Raw genomic sequence first — 23,383 nt, forward strand, 5'->3', positions numbered from 1 at the left:
TTATCAATATTTCAGCATATCATTAGTAAATCGTTGCTGATGAGAAGAGGAACTTAATATCTTCAAATTTACAATCACCAGGAAAGCCAGGCTCTCAAGTACAGGATGGTGTCTTCTTGGGGGGGAGGGGACTTGTACACTGAGAGCCTTTCAAAGGATAAGGTTACGATAATTTCCCATGAATCCCAAGCAGGCCACAAGTGACCCATGCAGCTATTCATTTCATCTCTGTTCCCTAAAAAGGGATTTACAAAATATACAGATAATGAAAATTTGTGCAGAATTTCCAACCCTTCCTCTATCAAATTTCAACTTCCAAAGTGCTTTTGCAGGGTGAGGGATCAAGTAGATCCATGTCTGGGAAAGTCCTAATGACCACAGTACAGTAGTCTATGCCTTAATTATCTCCCAATTAGATTATGTGAGACTGACTTTGAAAGTGCATTATAGGAGTCTAATTAGGATGGTACCAGTTCATCATGAATTGCTGTAACCAGGTTGTCCCTGCCCAGGAATGATTGCAGCTGGTGAATCAATTGAAGACAGCCCCAGGCAGTCAGAGCCACTGTGCTCACCTGGACCTCAGGTAATAAAGATGGCTCAAGGAGTATCCCCAAGCCATGTGCCTGCTCCTTCAGAGGCAGTGCAACCCAATCCAGAGCAGGTTGTTTACCCAACTCTCAGAAACAGAAACCACAAAGTCACAGTCTCCATCTTGTTGAAATTCAGATTCAGTTTATGAGCCTTCATCCAGCTCACTGAACACCCCCCCCCCCAAAAAAAGTAATTCAGCACATACACAGCTTCAGACAACTCCACTGACAAGGAGAAACAGAGCTGGGTGCCATTAGCATACTGACAGCACCCAATCCCCAAACTTCAAGTGACCTCTCCCAGTGCCTTCATATAGATACTAAACAGCATGGGGGCAAAGTGATTCCCTGTGACACCCCACAGATTAATAATCATGGGGCTGAAGAGAAATCCTCCAGTGCCACTCTCTGGAACCAGTTCCACAGGTAGGAACAAAACCACCACAACACGGTGCCTCCTGTTCCCATTCCACTGGGTCAGTCCAAAAACATGCCATGAACAATGATATCAAAAGCCACTGAGAAATCCAGGAAAATGAAGAGAGTTGCATTCCCCTTATCCTTCCTTAGCAATAGATTACTGGTCACGGTGACCAAGGCTGTTTCAGTGCCAAACCCCAGCCTGAAACTAGACTGAATCAGGCCCAGATAATTTCTTTTGTCCAAGAATGTGGGCACTTGCCCAGCAACCACTTGCTCAAAAACACTACCCCACAAGTAATTATGTGCGATAGAGCAGGAGTTCTCACTAACTTTTGGGTAAAAGGACGTTGTCTTGAGGAAAAGGTGAACCACTGACCTTTCAAAGGCAGCAGGCACTGTCCCCAAGATAATGAGGCATTTGCCGCCTCCTAGACCTACCCAATGCAACCACTTCCATTGGACGTTATGAGTCAATATGGACTAAAGGATCAGGCTTACATATAGTGGGACAGGCTGATCCAAGCATCTTGTCCATGTCATCAGGCTACAATACCTGAAGCTGATCCCAAAAAAGTCTGACTAAATGGTACCCACTCCTGGACACTGAATCAAGTTCTAAGCAAATACGAACAGAGCACCCTCTGGGTCTGGGTCTTCCCACCACCACCACCCAAGACACTAGACTGATAGCTCATTCTCTGTTGGGCCATGATTGTACTGCTCCAACCAGACTCTTGATCTCTATATTCTGAATGTGTTTTTGTTTTTGTGTTAAGAAAACACCTGGCTTTTAGAGAATATCTAGATTCATTTTTAGATAATGTTTTTAATCTGCTTTTTAAATCATTTGAAAATGAATTGCATGGCAGCTTGTTATTTGTTTGCTTTTAACTGCATATATAATATAGAAACATGTCACAGCCGACTACAACTGGCCTTGGATCCATGCCACATGTTTGTGTCATGTACATATATTGCAGGGAAGAAGAGGGACTATGTTACATTTTTAACATTTTCCTGCTTCAGTGGTAATGTATGAAACAGACTGTCTTTCAGGAGCAGTCTCACACGCTATGTCACACAGTAGGGCTTCATTTTGCAATGGGGCTCATTCTCCTGTATACTTAGCTGGATGCTCAATTTAGACTCACAGATCAGAAACAAAAGCCGCCTGTAGACCTTTGCAGATCTAATAATCCCAGGCGAAGAGAACACGGCTTTGTTGGACTGCAAGGGAACCATGCGCCTGGATGTTCTCTTCTCATTCTTTATTGTGCACTCTACCTCCTAGCTTCTAAGACTACTGGATGAAACTAAATAGACATGGCAGCATAAGCTAATTTTGTCAGTCAGGTTTAACTTCCATTTTATTTCATATCCACCACATTACAGGTGGCTTTTGGTTCAAATAATCTGATAACAGGTGACTTCTGAAACCAGCCTTCCTCCTCTTCTGTCCCTTTCCACTGCTTGCTGACCATGACACTATCACCTTTTAAAAGGGTAACTTCTAATAAATGGAGCAATTGGCACTTTTTGCTTTCCATTTTCCACCGAAGGGTTCCTAAGACAGTAATGATTTATAGTTTTAGGAGACATGGCCCGAGGAGTAAAAGACAGTAAGAAGAAACAGGAAAATAAGCACATTCAGGGAAGATGTAGTCATTTAAAAATACTCAAGTTGCATGGCAAATGAAGAAGTAGTGTGCCCTTGGAGAGAGGGCCCAGTGGAAGAGGATTTTGGCATGCGTGAAAGAAGGGGCATAGCTGTATGATAGCTATGGTGCCTAAACTCAGTCCTTTGAAAAGCATGCAAAGAAGTGAATACAGGACTACAAAAAGGTTCAGAATGTGCCTTTCTTCTTAAAGGGACCAAGCTATTGTGACCAGCAGCTGGCCCAAGAGAACCTAGGCCTCCATGCGCTTTAAAAACAAACAAACAGCACCACTTGAGATTTTTTTTGCTGGCTTTTCAGGCTCAAGGATTCATTGTGTAGCTGTTAGCATCTGCGCTATGGGGCCTAAAGGGAATGATACTGTATAATTCCACACCTGTGCGCTTTCCAATTCTCCCTTAGGTCGCTCCTAAATAGGGAACGTTCTATCTCATTGGCTGTAAGAGGAATGTGTTCTACAAGCGGCAGAAAAACCATATGCAAGCTACAGAATCTGCTCATATACATTCCTCTTTGCAGTTTCAAATGGATACCACGTTTCCCACATCCTGTCCTAAGCTGTTGGGGCCTTGTGTCTGCACAGATGTTAAACAGCTCCTACATTCTGCCCCAGAGACAGATGCAATTCAACAAGGGGTGAAGTGGATCCCATTCATAGAACAGGCAAGTGGCATTAAAGAGAGGAGGGGTAAGGCAGACCAAGTTTCACAGCCTGTCTTTTTAGTAAATTGCATCTCAAATGAATTTCAGCAGCCTGTAAGACATGTTGACCATTCTTTTCACACTAATGACCAGTGGTATGAGTGCAATGACCCATGTGTTACTTGAGTTTTGCAAAAAAAAAAAAAGTGTAGACTCCTAAAATGCATGGAAAAAGGTGGATCAATGCCATGTGAGCCCTAAGCACCAAAACACTGAATATGGCTATAGGCAGCTTCAAGACAAATTTCCAATTCATCTGGAAGCCCTCCTGGAATGAAATAATTTTATTTCATCTGGAAATGTATTTAAACAGTTCTGCTAAGGGACTATTATTTGCATGCAAACAACATTCCATCAGGGATACATCATATCTGAACATGCTTCCAAAGGCTACTTCCCATAGCAACTGCTGCAGAGAGAAAAAGGAAGTGAAATTATTCATATTCTTTATTTGCTTAAAATGGTTACACCCCATCTTTCTGTTCTTAAAGAAACACTCAATGCAGTTCACATCAAAACATAAAAACAACTGATTTCAATATGAAATCATTTTAATACAATCAATAAAGACTAATCAGTAAATACATTTTAAGCCTTCCAAACAAAACAAAAGAAATAAAAACCAAGAAGTAGCCAAGTAAAAAACAAAATCAGCAGTTAGGCTAAGACCTCTGAAACTGCAGGAAGTTCCAAGGGCTGGGCACCCTAACATTAAAGGCTGTTCTACAGATTCCTTCTAATTATCGGAAGGTATCTGCATTTCCCCCAGGTGATCTAAGCTGATAGGAAAAGTCATGAGAAATAAGATGTTCATTAACGTATACTACTCCTGGACTTTTCAGGGCCCTATATGTACTGTAATTAACAACACTTTTAACTGCACCCAGAGATGGAAAAGCAGATGTAGTTGATACAAAAGAAAGTAAGAAATTCTACCCCCAAATGTTGATGGCTAAAATTTTAGGAGCATTTTGTACCAGTTAAGTTTATAAATGACTTTCAAAGGCAACATGTGAAGGAGCAGTAGATCTAAAGGAGAAAGAAGAGAGTGAGCCGTCTCCTCAACTAGAGACGTCAGATTAGGAGAAAGGTATAGAAGTACGGGAGAGAAAAGAAAATAAGGAGGTGAAAGTAGTGGAAGGAAAGAAAGGGGAATCAAAGGAGAAAGAGGAGAAGATTGAAATATGTCTTGTGGAAGTCAGAGAGGGAGAAAAGGAAAAGGAAGTAATTTTACCCAAGTGGGAGGAGGAGATGGGGGAAAAAGTGGGAGGAGACAGTTCTATATAAGAGGGAGAGAGGAGAAGGGAAGAGAGGAAGAAAAAATATGATAGAACGCGCGGGTTATTAGAGGACTTCTGAAATCTGAAGGTAAGAGGGTTGCTACCTGATCCAGAAAAATCTAAGGATAAGAGGACATCGGCCGAAGCCCTAAAATGGACGGTCGTGGTTTTCCAGCGAGGACAGGGTCACTCGAGGAAGGTGATTCGACCAGACTCTTCCTTCAACCATCCACCTTCGGAGGGAGATTGGGCCAGACACCCTTGTTGTGGGACAATATGTGCGGTCCGGAGTGATTCATTGAGGAAGCCCACAGATGGGAACGTTTTAGACCAGCCCCTCAATGAATCTTGTCAATCTACGGACAGAGTTATCTTCCTCACAAATTGAACAGTTACCAGATCTTAGTTGCTTGGAACCGTTAAATTGAATAAATGTGTTAACGTTCAAAAAGAGACTCAGTTGTCATTTCCCGCCAAAAAAGAGGAACTGCTCCCGATCTATAATGAACCCAATCACACAACATTAAAAGAATAAATCAAAGTTTGATGCAACTCATCCCTGCGTGACTATGATCAGTTCCATTGTTTCTAGAAAGGGCTTATCTAGCACACTAGCTTTAGATGGACAAATGCAATTCTCAGAATAACTGCTATCTGGGAACACAGAAGCAAAGCTGGGTCAGACACCTCTCCCCACCTGCAAACATTTTTAAAGATCTATTTAATGAGTATGGAACCTACAGCTGGAGATGTAACATTATGGATCAACAGCACTCCTGTACCATGTGGATTAAATTTCAGTTTGTTAGCCCACTTCCAATCAATAAATAATCAAAGACAGACTCTCATTCACAACCTACAAAGACTCTTCTGGATGCATTGGTTATGGAGAGCTAGAACTGATTGTAACAGAGAACTGAGGGTTATCCTTGCTGATGACACCAGTGTTTCACTCTCCAGGCAATCTACCCCAAAGGCTTCAGGTAGATATTAAAAAGCATAGCTGACAAAATGGAATCCTAGAACGCCATAATCCATGTCTCCTAGCAAAAATTCCAGCCTGTACCTTTTTTCTATTCAGCTCACTAAGTAGAACATCAACCAAACACATGTTGATCCTCAAGCAGGGGAAGCAAATGCACCAAAACAAATCTAGACAATCAATATAATCCAGAAAAAAAATAGCAGGGGCACCTTCACTCACACAAGCACTTTGGTCAACAATGATGTTACTGTTTCCTTCAAACTAGCCAGTATCACCCCCTTTCTCTAGGAAGTAGTTCCTTTTCCCCCAATTAAAAAAAAACCTAGCTGCTTTGATCAACTGGAATAGGGAAAGGGTAAATGACGGATACATGACTTAGTCAGAGTAAACTGAAAAATATCACAAGTGGGGGGTGGGTAGCCTCACCATTTCTGTGGCATCCCTGTGGACCTTGCTACTAGTCCGTTTCAACCATCTGCTAGTGTTACAGATATCAGCATGGGAGAACTGGCAGTGATAGCTCAACCTGGGTTAATCAGCCAGTACCTAACAGTAACTCCTTTGGTCAAACATCCTCTTCTGTATATAGAGCCAAGTCAAAGCTTTTGCAAAAGGAAAAAGTGAAAAGGGTTACAACAATAATGGTCGCTGCACCTCTGGCAGAGGCTTCCATAGTCAAAGACAAGTGTAGTGTTATTCTCGCGAGACCTCCCTGACTCAATGCCTGCCGCTGCCCCCAAGATGGTTCTCATAAGAGTCTGCAGCCCAAATGGTCTGATCCTGACTTGCTCAAGGCTGAATGAAGCCCCGTCCCCCTTTCTGCACCAAGAGACATTTCAAGACGGCGATGCAAACAGGAATGTACCAAGACGAGCAGAATTCCATCTGGAAGCATCAACTGCAAATCTGACAGTGCAGAAATGGAGAATCTCCAGCCCTCCTGATGTTCTTAGACTGCAGCTTCCATGTGCCCTAGCCAGCAAAGTCAGTGGTGAGCTGTCACTCAACATCTGGAGGACAACACACTCATAATACCTATGATTATAAACATCATCTTAAACTGCAGAGCTGGAAAGGACCCCATGGACTGTGTAAATATGGTCATTTCTTTTGATTCGTCATGCAGCTGTGAGTTTTCAGAGAACTGTCCATCTGTATTGTACTTTTTTGGTATTGTCCATCTGTATTGTATTTTTAAGGTAGTAATTATCTCTTTCAGTTCTAACACGCCTTACAGTTAGAACAAATGAAGGACCACCCTTCTCCATAGGGAGAAGCTGTTTTGTGTGCTCCATCAGTATCTGAGAGTCAATTAGCAGGAATAAGGGAAAGGGCTTCCTCTGTGGATGTGCCCAGATGGTGGAATTCCCTGCCCTAAAATATTCTGCTTGTTCTTTTTTTTTTTTTTTTTTTTTTTTTGCAATTTTCCCTATTATATCCTTTGTGATTTTGCTGAACTGTTGTTTATTCATTTTATGGAACTATTATTTTAATAGTATATCATTAGTTTGTTTTTATAATACTGAAACAATCTTGAGCATTTTTTTTGAGTGAATGATGGAGTAAAAGTCCCATAAATAAATATATAGTTAAGAAATAAAGGGAAATAGATGATTATATCTAATGAAGTGGTCTGTAATTCAAAAAAGGTTATGCCAAGTTAAAATATCCTAAGGTGCCATAATACTCCTTTGTTTTTATTTGCTTGTTTTTGTTAAAAACCTAAAATAGCTAAGCTCTGCAATAGCTAGATAACTTTCCTCACCTAACATTGTAACACTATGTTAATGGCATAACAACTGTAATTAATATTGCATCTCACGTCTTTGATCTACCTGAGAAGTAAAGAAGGGATTAGTAGTAGTAGCTGAACCGTGACAGACTCTGATTTCTCCACACCCTTTCACTAAGTTACACTCTTCTGTAAGACAATGTTTTTCAGGTGCAATAATGTACAGCTCTCATTGGTCATATCAGCCAGGATGATGGAGTAAATTAAGGATGGAGTAAATTAATTATCCTATGATTGTTGTGGGGTTTTTTGGGGGGGCTCTTTGACCGTGTTCTGAAGGTTGTTCTTCCTAACATTTCACCAGTCTCTGTGGCCGGCATCTTCAGAGGACAGGAGTCAGAACTCTGTCTGTGCTCTGGTGCAGTTTGCTTGGATAGTTGAGCATTTATAGCTGTGGGATCAGCTTTTGTCCTTTTCAGGAGATGGGTGATTGTGGTGATCAACGTGTTTTTTGTTGTGGGTGTATTGTTATGATAAGAGGGAGATATATGGCACTGTGATTGATGGGTATCGTTAGCTGGTCTTTTGTGTGCAGTGATCACCGGTCCTTGTAGCTGGGTAGAGTTCGTTGACCTTTTGCAGGCTGTATTTTTCAGCGCTGGGAGCCAGGCTTTGTTGAGTTATTGAAACTTTCTTCTTTTTTGCTGAAGCTCTGCTGGTGTTTGTGGATTTCCGTGGCTTCCCTGTGCGGTCTAACATAATGATTGCTGGTGTTGTCCAGTACTTCAGTATTTTGAAACAGAATTTCATGTCCAGTTTGTTTTAGGGCATTTTCAGTTACTGTCGATTTTTCCGGTTGATTTAGTCTCCAGTGTATCTCATGTTCTTTGATTCTGGTGTGGATGTTGCATTTTGTGGTTCCAATATATACCTGACCACAACTGCAAGGTATCTAGTATACTCCTGCAGTGGTGAAGGAGCCCCTTTTGTCCTTTACTTTACTTGTGGGTGGCTGTTTTTCCTCTTCAGTTTGGTGTTGTTTGATAATCACTGCACAAAAAAGACCAGCTAACGACACCCATCAATCACAGTGACAGATAATCTCTCCCTCTTATCACAACAATACACCCACAACAAAAAAACACGCTGATCACCACAATCACCCATCTCCTGAAAAGGACAAAAGCTGATCCCACAGCTATAAATACTCACCTATCCAAGCAAACTGCACCAGAGCACAGATGGAGTTCTGACTCCTGTCCTCCGAAGATGCCGGCCACAGAGACTGGCGAAACATTCTGAAGAACAACCTTCAGAATACGGCCAAAGAGCCCAAAAAACCCACAACAACTATCAGATCCCGGCCGTAAAAGCCATTGGGAATACATTAATTATGCTATCTTGTATATATAGAGTACAGAACTAACCAGAAAAGACAATATAATTAAGGAATAAATATAGTGTAGGGGAGCAATAAGAAAAGAACAGCTAACATGAGATGGGTAGACCCAATAAAGAAATCCACAGCTCTTAGTTTGCAAAATCTGAGCAGAACCTATAGGAAAAGATAGTACTGCTAGAGGCAGGGGCAACAGAAAGAGAGAATAGCCTAACATGAGATGCAGTTGGCTTACAAGATCTGAGCAGAGCTGTTAATGATAGGGCATTTGGGAGGTCATTAACTTAAATATTCACCACACTTCAGAAGTGACTTGATGGCATATAACATCTTTGGTGTTTTTTTTAATTACAAGCAATTATATTGTGAAAAAAAATGGGTGGAATTGGCCATCTCCCAAGAGAATGTTTACTGAAAGTGCTGGAACAAAATACAACAGCTACCTGTTTTTCTAAAGTAAAGGGAAATACACTGAACATGTCTTACAAAATTCTATGCCAACTCCCGGAAGATATATGGCAAAACATCCCCCTTTCTGGACGACCGTCTCGCTATTATTTTCTTTAAAGCAAACCTGGGACTTTTTTTTTAAAAAAAAAAAAACTTTTTAAAGAAAAGCTGTCTTTTACTCTCTTTTTGTGACTTTTGATTTCTCTTTAGCTCTTCAAATATCTCCCTCCCAGCTGCCCATGAATATATACAATGCACCATTTTGTGAAGCTCTTGCTGACAAGCCATGCATGCTCACTGTTATAGCAAAATGTCTGTTTTTCCCATTTGAAAGGTCTTTTTATGTATCAATATTTCAATCCTGCAGTCTGGATTTTTCCAAATTAAAAAAGTGGCTAGGACTAACAATTTTCTTTCAAGATAAGCAAAATTGTTCTTTTAAATTCATGTGAGCTATTTTAAATCAGGAGTCATTTGAGGTCACCTATTTCTGAACAGGGACAAAACAGTTTTACCTTTTAAAAATCATAACCTAAAAACCCTTTCTCCAAACTTCCCCAAATTTGGCACACAGCATGAACAAGACTATTTGCTACAACTGTGCTAAGTTGGGTGCTTGAACTCACACACTGCTGAAGCTCAATTTCAAAATTATTATTTTTTTGCATGAACTATCCACATTTTTAGAGTTGTCTTGTTGAATCTTGATTTACTCTGCTGTACAATATAATCTCTTCCTCATTGCAAATATACCATGAGGGTTCAAAATTCCTGTCTCTCATGCTCCATGGTACAGAGAGGAGAGAGGAAGTACAGCAAACTGTCTGTGCTTAGCATGCAGTGTGCATGTTAAGCCTCTGAGGCAGATCTAGGGTTTGGTAGTAAGAGAGCATGAGAGGGAGATGTGGAGAAAACACCACAAGGAAAGAGGGAGGGTGGACTGGGAATGGGGAAATTCCTTGAACCATGAAATCCGCTCCTATCTCCACCTCAGCAGGAAGAGAGCTGTTGCCATGACAACATCTGGTCCAGCAATCTCTGACCATGAATTTCAGGTCTGGGGGGATGAAGTAAATACAGGGAGGGAGAATGAAAAGAAAAATAACTAAATAACTTAAACCATATGATCAGCAATGTGTGAGTTCAAATATGCATCAGGTCTTAAACTGGCCCAATGGTCATGAACTCAACACCAAACTCTCACTCATGTCATTTCAGTAGGACACACAGATAAATGCCAGGCAAAGCTGAAAAAAATAACACTGCTGAGTGAGTGGGGCTCCAAACTTCAGACCTGAGTTTCAAAATAACAGACCTGAATCCATAGGTATTTTCTTCTATCAAGACTTCAGCAGAAACTGCTGTCGGTGTTGTGGGTGGGCATACACAGACTCATGTTTGAAGGGTACAGCTTTAGTTACAATGAAGTTAGTTCCTTATTAGTTTATCGTATATAATAGTAACAGCAAAATATGCATGTGCATTCACAAAAAGACATTTTCACAAAGAGGAATTTATTTCCTCTAAGAAGATATGGACAAAGGTAGGCATGGATGGAGTCACCCCCAGCACTAATTTATTTAATCACTTTTAGTTTTTTCCTTTCCACCCCACCTCCACCCTACCCCCTGCCATACAGGCTCACTGTCACATTTCACAGAACCAACCTGCGAGCAGTCCGAACCAATATATCACTCTCTTGAGATTCCAGTGGCTACAACCCTAGCAACACTTCCTTGTAAATATGTTGTACTGTGTTAAATTCAGCAAGAACCTCTTCTGAGTAAACATGCAGAAAACTGAAAATATCAAATCTTCTGTGAAATCATAACATCAGAATTCAGGCCTGTGGAGTTTCAAGGATTTTCCCACACCCTTATTTTTTTCACACCACCTCTCTTTGCACTATACTAGAAGTACAGTCTAGGGAGGGTATTAGAGGAAACAAAAGCAGAATTTTATTTCTGACATAAATTTTCCAGATAGTTTAAGCCTGACACATAACTTTCAAATAAATGCTTGTAACTGAAGCTTCTGTAACTGCTTGCTTTTGGAAACCTTGGCTGGAAGCAAAACAGAGAATGGGAAACCCAAACAATAACAGGGACACTGCAGATAATGGCTTTCATCCTCTTCCACTGACTTCGACCTTTTCATTGTCCATACACAACTGGGACATCAGACAGTGATTGCAGAGGAAAGTACACAGTTACAGTATAACTATAGCTTGAAAGGAGAAGGAATCACTAAATTCAAGGGTTCCGTAGGAGCTTAAAAAGCCAAGCTTCATAAGCAAATCATTAATATTTTCCTAAAAGGTATTCAGAGCGACTGAAGAGAAAAGGTCTGAGAACTGTAGTTCAATATTCTCAAATGCAACACAACCTGAGGTGAAGAAAGATCATTTCTGTATCTATTAATTTCTACCAATTTTAAGTCTCTTTGGTAGCAGAAATGTGGTTTTTGACCATTTGTAGTTTGGTAATAGACGGGGAGCAGAACTAAACATAAATGCCACATAATAAGCTTTTGTGAATTGTGATATTTTGTGAAGACAAATAATTTGTTTTTCACATCCCTCGTGCTTTCCTCTCGGAGTTTTGCAGTGGCTAGAAAAGAACAATTCCTCCCAAGTTGAGCAGTTAAAGGGCCTTAGTGGGCAACCCTAGAATTGCAGCAATCACTCACAGGCTGGTGCATTTGTAGGCAGTAATAGTTAACCCCGAATTTTTGGCAAAAAAGGGTGATAAGGAAACTCATTATAAGAGCAGAAAAGCTAAAGGAACCAGTGCAAGTACCAGCTGTGATCCCTTTCGCGTGCTCAGCTGTTCTTGTATTTTGTGCTCCATTTTAACAGAGCTTTGTGATGAGGAAGCAGCAAATCATCGGGCCTAAGAAATTATTCACAAAGCTGACAAAAGGAAGCCACATTACTCACAGGCAGGAATGTCATCTTTCCCAGTTGGAAACAAGAAAGAAGATCTTGCCCAATTGTTTACTTCCACATCAGTTAAAATGTGTGCATTTCAATTTGCCACTTTAGAAAGTGAAGGTTTAAAAATATGGGGAAAACCAAAGCAATATACAGTTCCAATCTTTCAAATAATATACATGGCATGGTATAAATTTTATCTAATTGTTCTACTTCCTATAAAGCAGGATTACATGTTAAAGTGAAATATGTAACTTAGGAGTTTGGAGAAAAATCTGCTCTAGACGTATAATTTATTACTTTCAATGGATTTTTTTTAAATTCCATGTCATGAAAACATTAACAGAGACAATAGCTTTCAACAGGACACCTCCACAATCATTCCATACATGTTTAACCTTAAGCTGAGAACTCCTGTCCCTCATAATACTAGGACCTCAGTATTATGTCTTCATTCCAAGCCTCAGTTATTATCTGTTTGTTATTACTCTACAGGGGGTAACAACTCTGATGCGCATCCAGGACCTTCACTTTGTGCTACATGTGGGATGGGATTTAGATCATGTCACTCTGAAAGTGAAGGGCCTACACTGCTTATCAACTGTTTTCAAGGCCCAGTGGACCTTTCAAAGCCATAACAGCTTGGGAACTGGCAATCTGAGGAATCACCTATCTTGTTATGACCCTTCCTGGACATCAAGATCTTTGGAAGACATACCTTTGAGTATACCATCACCTGCAGAGACCCACTTGTTCAGCACACGGAAAAGGGCTTTCTTCTGTATTGCCCACAGAATATGGAAAACACGCCCTGCAGTGATTCCCCAACTCTCCATGTGTTTCAGGAAGGGTGTGAAGAAACAGATCTTCAAACTAGCTTTTCAAATTGTTTTATTCGCTGCCCTGGTGATGTTAATTGTTTTTATTATGATGATTTTAATGGTTTCATTGTTTAATCTGCTTTTAGTCTGTATTGATTAGATTTGTCAGCCACATCGAGCCTGTTTTTAAAAAAAAATGCAAAAGAATGGTATAAATACAGTATAGCCATAAATAAACAAACACCTAAATAAATAAAAATTCTGCAAGCTATTAGGATGCGTAGTTTGGTCGCAGCCGAGCAGTTAATGAAAAGTTCAGATGAGGTGGGAGAAACAGAGTGTAACCAAGGGAAGTATTTGCGCCCTGGCAGCACCTCTCTGGCAGCGCAGCTTCGTTCCACTTTGCAGCTTCCTCAACCTCATCTGCTGCTGAATATGCAAGAGCATAAATGTTTATGGTGTTTACTCTTCTCTGCTTTGTCTCAACAAACTCTCTGGGAAGTGACAAATACAGCTGCATTCCCAAGCTGTGGAAGAATGCCTGCCGCCTGCCTGCCTGCCTGCCTGCCTGCCATGCTACACCGCCACCACCTCAATAAATAATTATGCCAGCAATTAGCTTGTTAGCAGCAAAATAACTTGTTAGGGATGCACAGGCAGGTGTCATACCAACAAGAGTCCAAATCCAGTTGGACATCTTGGTATGCAGGAAACAGGTCTGGGGTTTGTTCTGGGAGGGTTTTTTGTTGGTTTTTGTTGCTTGGAGGGCAGAAGGACACGGAGTACACAATACATTCTCATACTGGTCCATCACAGTCAGCCACATTATGCAGGCAACATAATGCCTTCCTGACAATTGTACATCTCTGAAGCACAAGGTTACTTATGTCTACATTGCTTGTTGATGCAGAGAGCTGGCTCCCAGGTTAAGTGCTTTCACCCTCCTGGCATAGAAGAAAGAAAACTGGCATGGTTCACAATGGGTTCAAACTTAAACTAGCTAAATCATCTTCTTGAAAAACTCCTCCTTAAAATGTGTAGTACCTATCTTCTCAGTCTGTATACAGGTGGCTGCTGTACCTCAAATCTGCCCTTAATAGTGATGCTTACTTCCTAAATTGTGTTTGGCAAACATAATACTCACTCACTTTCTCTCCCTAGCCCTTTCCTTCCATTTTGGACATCAAATAGAGGGAGCCTGAAATCATTGCTAAACCATTTCTCCTTTGGGGAATGAAAGATAACACAAGTCAGCCACATATATAAACCTGTGAAGCAGCCTAATAGAAGGTCAAGAACATTGCTCCATCTAACAAGTCTCCAGGATCTCAAGCAAATGTCTTTCATATCATGTGCTTTCTGAAATCCTTGAACTGAAAGTATCATGGACTTAATTTGGGATTATGTTCATGCAAAGAATTTGCTCTACTTCTGAGCTATAGCCAGGGGGAAGGGGAAATACAAAGGCACTTTTCTTGTACAGTAGCTGCATGGACTTATTTGAACTGCTGCACGCAAATAAGTACCTACAACGTAGAATGTGACCTTAAGCAGTACTCACACAGCAACCCTAATACAGGAATCAACCATTTCTTGAAACTCTCTTCTCACAGATTTGCAACCATGTAATGAACACTGGTGATCTGAAAATGGCAGCATTTTACAGTAGGACATAGTAGGTCAGTAAAAATGTACCAGATTTATATGACTTTTAAGTGAGATTTCCAAGATAAAATATTTAATTAATACTGCATTATTTAGTTTATTAATTGATATGATTAATTAATTAGAAAACTTTTGGTTATATATGAAGAACTGTTTCCATCATGAGACACTTTTTAAAAAGTTTACTACGTAGCATGTTTTGGTCAAAATTCAAGCCACTGACAGTAAAAAGCTTCCTCTTTTCTCTCAAACATGAGAGAATATCCCTTACAATCATCAGCTCCCTAATTTAATTTTGCATACATTTAAATAACTTGAAGAATCATATACTTAAAACTCAGGAAAGTGAATTGCTTATTTGACATCATAGGCAGTGCGGTGAAACTCTTGTTCACTTTTAAAAGGACGGGTACTTCTTTCACAATCTCATATGGCTAAGAAAATTGCTAGAACTATATACTCTGGAACACTTATTCTGAAAATATAAGAAGTGCCTAGATAGCTGCAAACAGTATGGGCACAGAACAAGTGTGCAAGAGAAAGCTCGCATTATTCTCACATACAATGACAAATATCCAGAACTTACATCAAGGTCCCAGCAGAAGGGCACAGAGTTCACACAAAGAGTGAGAAGGCACTCTGCCAAAGCGAAACATGGATGTCTCCTTGATTCATTACCTTACTTCAGCCCTACTTATGAGAGCAATGAAGGAGTAGACAGGAAAGACAATATTCATCCGTTTAACGTTATTAAGTGGCTAGTAATTCAGCTGTCCCTTAGGGCCATTCGCTTCCAGGCTTCCTGTCATCTTCAATGGGAAGGGAAACTCTGTGAACACCCTTATTTAATTTAACTATACAATGGTACGCTGACGTACTGATTGTGACAGGGCAACAGGAAAGAATTTTATTTTAAAATGTTAAGATCTTATAGCAAAATTCTGTGTGCATATAAGCTGAATTGAATTGAGATGGCTTCAACATATATGCATACAGTACAGCCAAGGTTCCCCCTAAGCCGGGCATATGCAACTCCACCTCCCTCTGCACAGCTCTCTTCCTCCTCCACACAGCCATTGCATTCCACCCCTCTGGTTCTGGTCACAATGGAACTCTAAACGCAGAGGGCAGAGTCATGCACGCGCATGGATGAAGTTGCGTGTGAGAGAGGTGGAGCCCTGCCCAGCAGGGCTGTAAATTAGAGGGTCCATTGCATACATCCATAGCCCTCAACTTTTTCACTTCCACTTCTTTAAAGCTATGGTTCTAATCCAGCACTGTAATGTACTAAAGTCACATGATATGATTCAGAAAGGACCAAGCTATTTTAGTTCAGCCTTTTCCCATAAGACAGACTATGAACTTCCAAACAAACTGGAAGTTCAAAGGGCGGGGGGGGGGGGGAGAGACAGGATTGCAGCTGGAGATAGATAAACAAATAGTCAAGGAATACCACCTTGAACGAGTTCAAATCTCCAGGGCCGGATGAACTGCATCCGTGAGTACTGAAGGAAATGGATGAAGAACTCTCAGAACCGCTATCCATTATTTTCTTGAAATCATGGGAAACGGGATAGGTGCCAGAGGATTGGAGGAGGGCTAACGTTGTTCCTATCGTCAAAAAGAGCAAAAAAGAGGAACCTGGGAACTACGTGCCAGTCAGCCTGACATCAATCCCAGGCAAAATTCTGGAACACATCATAAAGCAGTCATTGTGAAAGCACCTAGAAAACAAGGCAGTAATAACTAGAAGCCAACATGGATTTGTCAAGAACAAATCCTGCCAAACTAATTTGATCTTGTTTTTTGATCAGGTCACCTCCATGATAGACAGAGGGAATGCTGTAGATGTAGTATATCTTGACTTCAGCAAAACTGTTGACAAAGTGCCCCATGATATCCTGATTATCAGATGGTGATGATTAATCGGACCTTCTCTAACTGGGAGGATGGGAAATAGTAGAGTACCCGAAGGCTCAGTCCAGGGCCCAGTGCTCTTCAATATTTTTATTAATGACTTTTGTGAGGGAGTTCAGGGAATGCTTGTCAAATTTGCAGATGATACCAAATTGGGCGGAATAGCTAATACACTAGAAGACAGATACAAAATTCAAAATGACCTTGATAGAAAAGAGCACTGGGCCGAAAAAAACAGAATGAAATTCAACAAGGATGAATGCAAAGTACTGAACCTCAGAAGAAGTAACCAATTGCACAGTTATAGGATGGGGGATACCTGGCTCAGTAAAACCACAAGCAAGAAGGATCTTAGAATTGTCATAGATCACAAGCTAAATATGAGCCAACAGTGTGATGTGGCTACAAAAAAGGTTAATGCTATTTTAGGCTGCATTCATAGAAGTATAGTTTCCAAATTCTGTGACGTGCTAGTCCCCTTCTATTCAGCACTGGTTAGGCCTCACCCTGAGTATTGCGTCCAGGTCTGGGCAGAACACTTCAAGAAGGATGCTAACAAATTGCAACAAGTTCAGAGGAGGATGACAAGGATGATCAGCGGGCTGGAAACTAAGCCTTATGAGGAAAGGCCGAAAGAACTGAGCATGTTTAGCCTTGAGAAAAAAAGGATGAGGGGTGATATGATAGCAGTTTTCAAATAATTGAAAGGCTGTCATACAGAGGAGGTTCTCGATCAGCCTGAGATCTGTTCTTGATCATCCCCGAGTGCAGGACACACAACAATGGGCTCAAGTTAAAGGAAGCCAGATTTCGCTTGAATATCAGGAAAAACTTCCTAACTGTTAGAGCAGTACAACAGTGGAACCAATTACCTCGGGAGTTGATGAGTGCTCCCACACTGGAGGCATTCAAGAAAAGCTTAGATAATCACCTAGCAGATATACTTTGATTGTATTCCTGCATTGAAGTTGGACTTGGTGCCCTTGTAGGCCCCTTCCAACTTCACTTTTTAATGATTCTATAAAGCTAGAAATAAAATTATTTTTGCTTCTACTCTAAGGCAGAAGATTCTTTGCAAACTATAGAACACAAGAACTAAGTATCTCAGACCATGACAGAGAGGTATTCTCATTCCTCTGCTGATAGCACTGTCTCAAGGATGTCCTTTCTGCCACATTACTCTGCCACAAGTAACTGTCAATTCTTGGGCAAATACTTATTTAGAAACAGTAACACACAACCTACCGGAGGTGCATGCAAAAATAAAGATCACAAAAATCTAAGAACAATGCCACAAAACTCTAAGACAAGATAAGCTGATGCAAATTTACACTTCAGCAAAGATTTGAGCACTGGAATAATCAGTAAAACAGATTGCATTGTGGAAATAACTCAAACTGGATTTCGTTTCTTTTCCAGCATTCAAACAGTTAAGAGGAGGGGAAAAATCAAAATAAGCTCCCCCTGGCATTCCCCTTTACCCAAGTCAAGTTATTGCAATCATTAATGGTTTGCACATGTAAATTCTCGGCAACAGGCCAAGTGAACTTGGGCATTGTTTTTTTTATCCTTTACAGCAGGTGCTGGCTCCAACCAGGACCTACAAATGGAACCGGAAGAAGACATCAGAGACCACAAAGCAACAGCTCACAGTGTTCGGCAGAGTATCCCAGCCTAGGTCGCATTTTCAGTCTGACAGATTCCTGGTTCCCAGCCAGGGAAAGAGGGAGGGGAAGAATTGGAAAGGTAGAATAAGTTCTTCAGCCAAGTGTATTCAATTCTTTAGAACTGGGGAAGAAGTGCAAAACATCACCAGAGCTACTAGCCAAGTCTGAGGGCCTCTTCCTTCTGGTTCCAAGTCATCTCTAGACAAATCACAGAAACAGGGAACTAAGCATCCTTAGTGTCAATACCATTCTCAGGTGATTAGGAGTGGATTTACATAACATGTTGTCCCCCCCACAAAACTTGGCTCCTCTTCAGCCATTCATTTACTCAGAAAAAAAATTACAATGTGTGAATCTATCTATTACAAATCTGGCCAGCAGTATATACCAAGATCTCTACTGTACTTTTTCCCAGCTGTTGCAATTAGTGATGGGTGAGCTCCTCTCAGCTCTATTCAGAACTGGCTGAACAATTACAAGCGTCATTGGAGAACATAAGGGGGAGGGGGAGGGGCATGGTCTGGTGATTTTTTTTAAAAGAGCTCTAAATTGATTTATAATGTTGGCTGCACTTTATCATACTGCCTTATCACTTTCAATTCCCCTCATTTATTTATTTATTTTGTCCCAAGGCATGGATACTAATCGCATGCATGCAAGCATGCCTCTACAGCGATTTTAAGGCTATGGAGAACTTGGGGAAGCCCAGGGAAATCTCGCAGCCTTAAAGAAAATATTCACCCCCTTATCACAATGGAAGGAAAAGTGACCCCTTGCACTTTGCTTTTCTTGTCCAGGACACAGATGCTTATCATAGCCGCACAAACACTCTTTAGAAAATGTAAGCAAACCCAAGGAAGCTCCAGGCCCTTGAAGAAGAGGGCAACATAAAGTCGTTATTTTTGTCTTCATCGGAAGCTTAGGTGAAAAAAAATACTTTGACCCACCATAAGTTTAAAAAGATTACAGAGAGAGTACAGAGAGAAGGAGAGAGAGTGTACCCATCTGTGAAAGACCCCCCATATAATGTGTATATCATTCTGAATGAGGAGTTTCCCTATTCTAGGTCTGGCAACTCAGGGACTCCATCACTCATTTGAAAATCTCTTTACAGTTTTCCCTCTTATGGTCTCTATCACGGTTGAAACGAAAGCAATGGCGAACTGAGCTCAAGGAGAGGAGAAACCTCAGCGGTGGCAAAAAAAGAACTGAAGCAATTGCCAGGATTGGTGGACCACATGTACTGGGGGGGCGGTCCTTGGCGAATGTATCATGAAGCTCTAGAATATTCCAGAGACCTCTGCGCAAGTGCAGATTAAACCCATTAGTGTGCATTCACAGAGACCATGAAGAAGAATCTGGAACTTTGATGTTCTTGCCAAGCATCCCTTAGAACAGTGGTTCTTAACCTTGGGTTACTCAGGTGTTTTTGAACTGCAACTCCCAGAAATCCCAGCCAGCACAGCTGGTGGTGAAGGCTTCTGGGAGTTGCAGTCCAAAAACACCTGAGTAACCCAAGGTTAAGAACCACTGCCCTAGCACCTTAAGCACCATCCTTTGGAAGTGTCTCCTTCCTGTGAAGTTGTTGAAAAGGAGAATACAAAGCCACATGATGGGACTCAAAGCATGTGACGTTCATTTTCAGTTCCTCCCCCATCCTTCAACTCCCGACTTCCATAAGATTAAGTCTTCCACACAAGAATTTTCTGCACAAGAGAACAAACTTTTGTTTCCCATTGATTTGGCAGAGATTGTACATTCCCTTCTCCAAGGAAATGTTACTGTTGCAGGAAGTCAGCATTTCCCAGAGCCCTTGAAGTGCAAGAGTTTGTACATGGTAGCACGTGATTCCCCACCCTCTCATCCATTACCTCAGGCTTATTCATTACTGCTGTGACTACTATACACAATGAGGCTGCAAAAACACCATGGACATCTGTTATATTATATGTTACTCAAAAGCATGGACAGCCCTACTCTTGATCTCACCCCAGTCCTTCAATGATGTAGCCCTAATCGACAGAAGACTGAGACAAAGGTTTTGGGACAGAGGTCCAGGCTAAGTTTAGTGGAAAGCACCAACACACAAGTCACTGAAGTTGTAGCACCAAAACAAAATGCTAAAGACCCCACAGTAAAATGCTAATTCATATTATCTCTCCTCTCTACCCCACACCTCACAGATGTATCTTGAGAAAGCTTGGATCCAAACATAGGATCGTCCTTGCCATTTCATCTAGTCAAGTCTTCAGTATTTAAATGAATGAATAGTCCAGGTTCAGGATGCTGCTGAATCAACAAGCAAGCACACAACACTTTGGCCACTTCTGTCTTTCAGAATACGTGAGAAATGGTTGCCCGTTGGGTGGTTCCAGAGTGCAGCCACACACTCGGAGCTAATCTCATCTCTTTCCACACTGAACAAGCAGTTCAGTGTGGAAAGGAGGACTTCCTAACTAGATCACATTCTAGGCCAGGATCTGCATCCCACGTGGAAGAAATGTCTGCAGGCTCTTTCTTTCTTTGCAAAGCCTAAACTGAGAAAAGGAGTCAGCCGAATTCTCGTTTTGAGAGAATTCCTGGCATGCCGTGCCAGTAAGAACCGGTATCCCCCAGTGCTCAAATCAAGGGCTTTCTAGAACTACAATGCAGCAAAAGCTTCTCTGCAGCAGAATATGAGCGGAGAGAAACAGCTGCCTACTTTTCCATCAACACGGGGCTCTTACTGTGTCTGCCCTTCTACATTCACAGCCACATTCCTCGCTCTGCATTCTTTTTGTGCTTCCCTCCCACTTACTTTGCTCAGGGCAGACCTCAAGGGAGTAACAGCTGATATGAGCTACACTTGGCTCCCCAAACTTGCATCAGAGGCCAAGAAACATGGGGAGAATGAGGGGAGGGGAAACACGAACACAGAGAAAGGCTTCTCCTTCCCCTGAGTCAGCAGTTATGTGACCCAGCAGGCAGCTGTGTAACGATTTCATCATTTCCCACCAAAATTGAATTAGTTTGAAGCCAAAATCAGATTTGTGAGTCCAGCACTCTTGACAGCAAACCCTTTACTTTGTCAAGCAGCTGTTAGCTGTTTCCATTGGAGCCTCGAGAGGAGAGGAAGGAGGGGTTGCCCGGGACAATTACAAATGGATGCCGGTGCACAACGCACTCCAGGTGGAGGCGGCTGAACCACCTGCTCCCAGAGAGCAACTCCATCTCCCTGCTGTGGCTGTAAATTATCAAAGGACAAAGAGAAAACTAATAATTTTCTAAACTATAACTCTGAAAATCCTCCAGGAAGCAGGCATGGCCAGTTGTCATGCAGCTGAATAGCAACTTGACCGGTTTGCAAATACACAAACATTCATAAAGAGAAGAGGAAGAGCAAAGCCTCTGGCAAAACCTGGGCACCTAACATCTAGAATGGTTGTAGAAGGGGTAGCCATGTTAGTCTGCTAGTTAGTTAAAAGCACTATAGTTAAAAGCAAAATAGAAATAAAAAGTGGGGGGAGGGAGACAAAAAAACACTGTGGTAATCTTGAAGACTAACTTTTCTAGAATGGAAATACCAACACAATGAGGCAGAATGGTTGCCACGTGGAGGGCAGTAAGGAGGCTCCTGTCTCCCTCTTCATGCCTGAGATGAAACTATTCTCCACTATAAGATAGATAAGCACAATAAATGCATGCTGCTTGCCCGTTAATGTATGTAGATAACGGAATTTTGCTTGGAATTTTTCTTTTCATCTTGTACCCTCTCCATAACTGAAATCTCAACCCACATCACATCCCTGCTGAGGTTTGAAATTGCACCCCTTTATATCCCACTTACAGCACTATAAGTATTACTTAGCAATGTTGTTATTACTCACCTAAAACAACCTGGCACTGTATAAAATATTTTTAATAGAGATGCTGCCTGAAAAAATTACATTATACTACACATAAACAAATTGAAAACAAAATTAAACAATATAGGAAAGAAAGCAGGGGGAAAGAAAAAACTGAAATTGAAAGGAATTGATAATAAAGTCTGTACTTAAACTGTACTGTACTTCTTACTGTGCCCCAAAGGCTTTACAAAGCCACAATCAGAAAACAGAGTAATGTTAAGACTGGTACAAGGACTCAATGAGAATAGAGGTTCTGTTCATTATTTTTTGCTTCCTGAACATACAGTTATCTTTCAACCTTGCATCCTAGCCACTTGGTGTCCTATATACAAAACTCTTCCTACCATCTATAAGCAGTCAGGGCCTCAAAACTGAGAACTATAGCGCAGAGTTCTTGATCCTTCTAGTATCAGGACAGTTCCCAGGTAAGCGATCAACCTATTCTTTCTTGTTTTGTAGTGCCTGTGACAAACCCAGACCTACTGGGAGATACCACACTTTCACTAAGCTGCCACCAACCATTCCCTATAAGAAGTCACACAGACCAGGGATGGATTTTTAACAAAATAAAAGAACAAGGTTTATTTAAATAACACACAGGGAAAATAAAATGATCAAGTGAATAAGATACAGTAACGTGGCTTAGTCTCAATCATACATACACCAGTTTGGTTCACACAGAACACCTTTAAATAAAGCACAGACCCTGAACCTATCAGTTCTGGCTACCCATACAGACACCTGAACCTATCAGGTTGGTACTGACTGACACACAGTAGTACCCTGTCTGACACACAGACTCCCACACCAGCTTCTTCTCTCAGCTCTCCTTTCTTGCTTCTCCTAACTTCTCCACACAAGCTCCACATATATATACAGTACAGCCCCTCCTCCTGATGTCCCGCCTTCCACTCCCCATAGGATGGAACTTTCCCTCCAAACCCATGACAGACAGGTAACATCAGTGCTGTATGTAACACCTCCCCTCTTTATAAGTTGTTTTGTAGGGGGAAAGCTAAAGTGCTTTTCTCCAAAAAACAACCTGGATCCAAAACATACAAAAACAGTTATACAATAACATACAATACCATACTTACTCTAGGATAAACATATCAATTAGGCATTTAACATTAACATTTACCATACATTAAGTTACCTTTATTCATACAAACCAAGCATGTTTAATAAACAAGCACATTTAACCTTTGGTCACCAAAATATATACATAGTCCATGTTTCTTTCGCCGTCTTCAT

The 23,383-nt window shown here is 41.2% G+C and overlaps 2 protein-coding genes across 9 annotated transcripts in view; both read right to left on the reverse strand.

The window, feature by feature from the left end:
* The window catches only part of PLXNA1 (plexin A1), a 389,988-nt gene that overhangs the window by 291,837 nt on the left and 74,768 nt on the right, over positions 1–23,383 (reverse strand). The gene's annotated exons all lie outside the window — the stretch shown is intronic.
* The window catches only part of LOC144586685 (uncharacterized), a 31,748-nt gene continuing 15,412 nt past the window's right edge, over positions 7,048–23,383 (reverse strand). The window contains exon 2 of the mRNA XM_078385250.1: positions 7,048–22,591. The gene's annotated coding sequence lies outside the window, so the exon portion shown is untranslated. The remainder of the gene's footprint in view (positions 22,592–23,383) is intronic.

Source organism: Pogona vitticeps, chromosome 2, assembly GCF_051106095.1.
Source record: "Pogona vitticeps strain Pit_001003342236 chromosome 2, PviZW2.1, whole genome shotgun sequence".
Taxonomy (NCBI): domain Eukaryota; kingdom Metazoa; phylum Chordata; class Lepidosauria; order Squamata; family Agamidae; genus Pogona; species Pogona vitticeps.